Genomic DNA, 7,989 nt, shown 5'->3' on the forward strand with positions numbered 1-7,989 from the left:
ATTATCAATGTTGAATTTTTAAGCAGCTGAAGTAAAACTAAAATTATGAGCTGTAATTTATTTTATATTTCTATTGATATTATCATTATTATCATTATTACCAGTTATAATTTTGTTTTATCTATTTTTTTTAGGGGGGTGTGTGTATTTTTACTCCTTCAAAACACAAATAAAACTATAGGATTCTATGAAGTCAATTTCTCGTGAAAAATAGATGAAAAAAGGAGCATACACACACCACAAATTACCACACCCACTTATGGTATCAAAAATAAGTATCTACAGCAAAACCTACACTTTAATAATTCGAGCTAAAGTGTGGACAGGATTCGGTTATTTTCTTGTGGTCTCAATATAACGTCCTTGTAGAGACCACAAAGGGAGTTATTGCAAGCTCGTGTTAAGAAAATTATTGTTGTTTTTGGTTTAGTCTCTTGGTCTTATGTTTACAGGATTGTCTGTATTTTATCAATTTCAAGAAATTTATGTATATATATATATATATATATATATATATATATATATATATATATATATATATATATATATGTGTGTGTGTGTGTGTGTGTGTGTGTGTGTGTGTGTGTGTGTGTGTGTGTGTGTGTGTGTGTGTGTTCGTGCGTGCGTGCGTGCTCGTGTGTGTGTGTGTGTGTGTGTGTGTGTGTGTGTGTGTGTGTGTGTGTGTGTGTGTGTGTGTGTGTGTGTGTGTGTGTGTGTGTGTACATATATATATATATATATATATATATATATATATATATATATATATATATATATATATATATATATACACATATATACATATATGTATATATATACATATAAATATATATACATGTATATTTTTTTCTTTCCATTTTCATTTCTTTTCTTTTCGTTTCTTTTCTTTTGACTATTAATCCATTCTTTTTTATCTTTTATATAATATTTCATAATCATCGAATGCAATCACAAATAAGACACGTTCATTATAACACCTTCAATTGATGCTTTACGTAACAGACTAGAACTTGGCCTAGAATAACATAATTCTTTTAGGACACGTGTCTCTCGAGTCCGTTATATCCTTCTCTTGTCCCGAAGTTGGTATTAAGGCCCGTTTCGTCACGCCATCTCTCGGTTTGGCCTTTTGCAATCGATTTCCGGAAATTAGCGAATGTCGCCAATAAAGGAAATGGAGGTCTGGATTTGTATATTATTTGAGATTTAGGTATAGGCCTACATAAGCCCGGTCAATCTTTCTCTCTGTCTTTCTATGTCTGTCTGTCTGTCTCTTTCTCTGTCTGTCTGTCTCTCTCTCTCTTTCTCTATGTCTTTCTCTCTCTTTCTCTCTATGTCTGTCTGTCTCTGTCTCTCTCTTTCTCTGTTTCTGTCTCTCTCTCTCTGTCTCTGTCTCTCTCTCCCTCCCTCTGTGTGTGCGTGTGTGTTTGTTTGCGTGTGTGTGTGCGTGTGCGTTTGTGTGTGTGTGTGTGTTTTTGTGTGTATTTGTGTGTGTGTGTATCCATCTAAACCTACTGGTATGTATATGCCTATATATGTATGTATAAAAGAAACAATTGTATATACAGACATATAGATGGACAAACAGATGATATAAACATCTGAATTTGTGCTTTTGTTGTATTTTTCTCACATAACTCGTGCCTCCGTGCTTGGAAAGAGACTCGCGTGCTTAAAAGACATTTGGAAATAATTATGCTTCGAATAGCACAATAAGGGATAACGGAAGCAAATAATTTTGTAAATGAGGAAAGTCACCTTGACGGAGAAAATTAAAACTTTGTCGTTATTTTGAGAATATATTGCACGATTATACGACAGTTTGGGGAGTTAGAGTGACTTTGAAATTGATTTATGAAGGTGAGGATAATCGTTGAGAATTGGACATAGTTACCGTAAAATGGTTTTCATGATTATGGAAATTATCAGTATATAGATAAAAATATGACCCTTTCAAAATGTCCAAAATGCTTCAAAATGTTAAATAATATATATATATATATATATATATATATATATATATATATATATATATATATATATATATATGTGTGTGTGTGTGTGTGTGTGTGTGTGTGTGTGTGTGTGTGTGTGTATACATACATACATACTGCCGTGGGCTCTCATCAGAAGCGACGGACGTTGGCAAGGCGCCGTCTGGCGACAAGCTGCTCGACGTGAACCTCAGCTCTGGTCACGGCTTCGATGCCGCCCTCGAGCATCAGGGTCCCGTTGACGCGGGGCCTTACAAACCTGACGCCAAAATTTCGCTCGATCCAGGCGGCCCTGCAGCCCTCGGGGCCGAGCACGAGGATGTGTTCGTCGCGCTTGATGCGGAGAGACACGAGGACGTGCTCGAGCTGCAGCTTGAGGTTGGCCATGAGCTCGAGCTCGGCGACGGCGGCCAGGGCGTTCTTCCTGAGGCCCGTCATCAAGATCTGGACGTCGGGCTTGTTCCGCTCAGGGAGCTGGATCCTGACGCCGTGTCTCTTGGCGACGTGACCAATTCGGAATCCGCCCTTGCCGATGGCTCTGCCGATCCGGCCGGGCTCGACGCAGACAGGGAACGTCCCCCTCGGCTCCTCTGGGCGAGCTCCTCATTCAGGCGGCGCCTCTCGGCAACATATTAATAATGTCGTTGTGGTGTAACGGGAAGCACGACGGTCTCGGAAACAGCTGACCCGGCTTCGAGTCCCGGCGAAGACAAGGTTTAGCTCGATGGAGGCCACGGCCTTCTCGGCTGCGCTCAGAGGTCTCTTGACCACCAGCGGCTTTCAGGGTGCTCGCCGGATTTGGTGCGGAGGCCTTGGCGGCGTAGCTTCTGCCCTCGGGAAGGATGTTCTCCGGAAGGAACACGCGCTGCTTGAGCACGTCCTGCTGGACGAGCTTCTCCAGCTCCTTGAGGGCACCGCGCACACTGCCCGACCTGCCTGACACAGCAATGGGCGATTCCTTGTCCTTAGGAACGCTGACCCGCACTTGGTACTTCTCATGGATGTACTTGAGGCGGGCGCCGCCCTTGCCGATGGCCTTGCCGTAGTGCGCGGGCGCGATGTCGGGGGAGGCCGTCTCAGAGCTGCGGACTCGGCCTTCGATTTCGCCGAGCTTCTTGAGCCTTGCCGACGAGAGCGCAGGATTCCGAAGACTCCTCCATGGACGGCATCTCAAGCCAGATGCCGGGGGCTTGCCTGGCCTTCATCAGGGGCTGCAAGGCCACTGGGATCTGAACCGACATCCGCAATGGCCTCTGGCCGCGAACGAAGTCCTCCATGTGCTGAATGTATTATAACGATAATGATACTGATAATGATAGTAATAATGAGAACAAATATAACAATAATGATAAGGATAATAATAGTAGTCATAATAATAGTAATCATAATAATTAGTAATAATAATGATAATAGCAACGATACTGAGGATAATAACATTGATATTAATTAGCGAAACTGCGAACACCGTCTCGACTCCTCGATTCGAACCACTTTTCCCTTACTCCCATCGGTATGTGTTTCGGATACGAGAGTCGAAAATTGCGGTTCAGGGGCCGGGGTCGGATTCTCAAACGCCGTATCTCTTTAAGGCGCCTTAACTTACGAGCGATCTTACAGTCCATCCACAGAGCAAGGGACCCGCCATATTGGTGCGAGGAGGAGGAAGGAGAAGAAGGAGAAGGTTTAAGAGACGCAGAAGGAAAGAGAAGGAAGGAAAAGGAGTAGGTAAGGCGCCTCAGGTTAAGGCAGGGGGAGTGCAGCCTTTAACGCTTTCCGGCAGGCGGGAAATCAACACTCTTCGCTCTTATACAAGGGAATTACAGAAGGACGGTTAAGGCTTCCAGCGTGCTCTAGCTTAAGGCTCTTTTGAGAATCCGGCCCCAATTGCTGCTCAGGGGAAGGCTAGAGCAGTAGCAACTCGAGGAGGTGTCATGGCGCCTGTTTTGATGACTGTTCAGTGGAAATATATACATTAATATCATTATTTTCCACCCATTTTGACAATTGAAAAGGCCAAAATGATGGACCACATCCACAAAGCATCCGTAACTTTTGTGACGTCATCAAAGTAAACCCCCATGTGTGTTTTTTTTTTTTTTTTTTTTTTTTTTTTTGCTAATACTGAAGGGTGAGTTTTGGACCTAGAGGCAGAGCCGGTTTTAAGTCGATTTGACCGATTTGATTCAAATTAGAGCCTCTTTCTTTATATTTAAAGTAAAACAAAACTTTTCATAATGCCATTCAAAAATTGTTTATACCAAGCATTTAATGTTTATTATTATTATTATTATTATTATTTTTTTTTTTTTTTTGGGGGGGGGGTTGGTTTGTATGTGTTTTTATATGAAATACAAACCATAAATTTTATTATGTAAAATAGAGGCCCCAACCATCAGTTTTCTAATTAGGCCCCGAAATTCTTAGCACCGGCCCTGCGTGGAAAGAATCTGTATTTGGAGAAATTACGAAAAATATGTATTGGAATTTATAACGTTGATGTAATATTCCCCCCTCCCCTCCCTTTTTTGACCAGTTGTATATCTTTTGTCTCTATCTTATCGGTAGTTTTAACTTTTTCTTACCGGTATTGAGATAAGATGTTGTATGTCAGTTGTTTTCTGAAATGCTTATCAAGGCCGTGTCACACTAGCACTTTTTCCGTCAATTTTCGGACAATTTTATTTGACATAAATACAAACATTATCGAATATAGCTCTTGATTTGACTATGCTTGGCTGAAAAAGTTGATGGAAAGGTTTTCAGACGGAAACGATCATTATCGTCTGACTGGAGAATCGACAATTCGCTCAAAAATGGACCAAATTTCAGAAAATTGTCAAAAAATTGACGAAAAAAGTGCTAGTGTGACAGCACCTTTAGTGTTTTATTTATTGTCTAATTCCTGTGTGTATTTTGTTATTGTACAACTTGCTGTACAACTTGTTCGTTTGAAGTGAACGTACAAGCACACACACACACGCACGCACACACATAGGCATACACACACACACATACGCACACGCACACATACATACACACACACACACACATATATACTTACACACGCACACACATACGCATACGCACACACACACACACACACACACACACACACACACACACACACACACACACACACACACACACACACACATATATATATATATATATATATATATATATATATATATATATATCACACACACGTGTATACATACGCACACACACACACATGCCTATAGTATACGTGTACGTGCTTGCAAGTACTCCTAAGCGTGGGAAAGCAAGGCACGAGAAACCAGGAAAAGTATTTTTAAAAACTTTTAATCTCACTTATCACAGTTATTTTTAAACAAAGATAACTCTTTTTCCTTTTTTTGAGATGTCTGACTTGGTTTCATATCTTATCGGCCACAGTCTCGTTTCTCCAAAATAGAGATTCGGATTTTCCAAGACACTAGAAAAGAAATATACGGTTTTAACTGCCTAGTTTTGCCGGAAAAATATATCTAAAAATTTTCTCCGATTTTCTTCCTGCTGTGTCTGTCATTACCTGTCACTGTCGTGTTATCTTCGCCAGACGCATCAAAGACTTCCTGTCATTATCCTGTCATCTCATATTTCATGTCAGTCATATGCTGGCACCCAGTGAGTGATTTTGTTCAAGCATTTACGTGAAAATTATGTCTCTCTCTCCCTCTCTCTATTTCTTTGTCTGTCTCTCTCTCTCTCTTTGTCTCTGTCTCTGTCTCTCTCTCATTCTCTGTTGCTGTTTCTATCTTTTTGTCTCTGTCTTTATCTCTCTCTGTTTGTCTGTCTCTCTCTGTTTGTCTCTGTCTCTCTATCTCCTTCTCTGTTGTTTATATCTGTTTTTATCTCTATTTGTCTGTCTCTCTCTCTCTCTCTCTTCTTCTCTGTTGCTGTTTCTATCCGTTTGTCTCTGTCTTTATCTCTACCTGTTTGTCTGTCTCTCTCTGTTTGTCTCTCTTTCTCTCTTCTTCTCTGTTGTTTATATGTTTGTCTATGTTTTTATCACTATCAGTCTGTCTGTCTCTCTGTTTCAATTAATGAATCTCTGTCTGTCTCTGTCTCTGTTTCACCCTCGGCCTGTCTGTCTGTCTGTCTCTCTCTCTCTCTCTCTCTCTCTCTCTCTCTCTCTCTCTCTCTCTCTCTCTCTCTCTCTCTCTCTCTCTCTCTCTCTTTATCTCTTGTCTGTTTATCTAACGATGAAGTTGGAAATCTTTCTTATAAAAAAAACGCAATCATAAGTTACTAACTTTTAGAGGAAATATATGATAAAAAATATATAATTGAAATCTGTAATTGAAAAATGTTTTAGATGTATATGAAATGTTGGAAAAAATATATATACACGCATGCACACATATATATTTGTGTGTGTGTGTGTCTATGTATGTATGTATGTATATAATCATATACATTTGCACACAGACACACACACACATATGAATGGTGTGTGTGTGTGTGTGTGTGTGTGTGTGTGTGTGTGTGTGTGTGTGTGTGTGTGTGTGTGTGTGTGTGTGTGTGTGTGTGTGTGTGTGTGTGTGTGTGTGCGTGCGTGTGTGTGGCGTGTGTGTGTGTGTGTGTACACATGCGTATGATTATATACATATATATATATATATATATATATATATATATATATATATATATATATATATACATATATACATAAATAGGTGTGTGTGTGTGTACACAAACACACACATATATATATATATACGTGTGTGTGTGTGTAAGATGTCTCAAGACGCAGTTACGAAGATTCGACTGACTTGGTTTGAGTTATTTCTCTTTCTTCTTTGTTCTTTTTCTTGGAAACTCTTGACTTCCTCCGCTGTATCTAGCTGTCGTCCACGCCCATGCATTAGGCGAGGTGCCCAATCTCTAATGATTGACAGACCTGATTAGTAGTCGTGGATTCGGCCGGCTGGGTTGGGCTGAGGTGTTTTCACGATTTATTTTATTTTTATTTTTATGGGAACTTATTCTTCAAATGTGTTAAATATTCTTTAGTAACGAAATGTGGCATTGGTTTCTTTACATATGCTAAGGATTTTTATTAAGACTTGTCTAAAGAATCTCATGAGGTTATGTGTGTTCCAGATGTTACTGTTAATAAGAATACGTAATATTAAGTTGGTAAGTATATGGCATAGTGTTCTTTTCATTTGAGATGCTACCGTGTTTTGATGCATGATAATATATATATATATATATATATATATATATATATATATATATATATATATATATATATATATATATATATATATATATATATACACGCACGCACACATACGCAAACGCAATGGTCTACATTTATTCTTCGTCATTATTGTAAGTTTATTAACTCTAAGGACTTTCACCTTCCAGTTAAACCGATTTCGGGTGTTTTGGCTACACGCACGATGTTTTTAAATGTCTCGATCAAGTTTATATAATTATTTTGATTTACCAATTGCGCTTTTCAACTACACTGATAACGAAAGGTAAAGGCTAGTAAACTAAAATAGGGAGATACGGTGCTTATTGGTTCCCTTAGGCCGTTCAGGACTGGAACAAAGTCAGCCTTTTCATCCTTTCGTATTGAAAGGATGAAAAGGCTGACTTTGGCTGACTTTGCTCTTACACCTGAGGAAGTAGATAGTAGAAGGGGTTGGAGAAGGGACGGAAACGGAAGAGCAGAGGGGAGAGGGGAGAGAAGACCATGCAAAATTGATTGAGTCTAGGACCCAAAGTAGGGGAGATCCCTGCATTGGGTCTCAGTCCCCGTCTCCTAACCCTCCCCCCCCCCCCCGTCCCCACACACTACTACAACGGGCAAGGGATTAGGGGAGGGGGGGGGGGAATTCAACGATTTTTTCATCATTCTTTTGTTTATTAACTCTAAGGACTTCTCACTTCCAATAAAACCAATTTCGGGTGTTTTGGCTACGCGCACAATGTTTTTAAATGCCACGATCAAGTTTAT

The sequence above is a fragment of the Penaeus vannamei genome, chromosome 5 (genome assembly GCF_042767895.1).
Source record: "Penaeus vannamei isolate JL-2024 chromosome 5, ASM4276789v1, whole genome shotgun sequence".
NCBI lineage: Eukaryota > Metazoa > Arthropoda > Malacostraca > Decapoda > Penaeidae > Penaeus > Penaeus vannamei.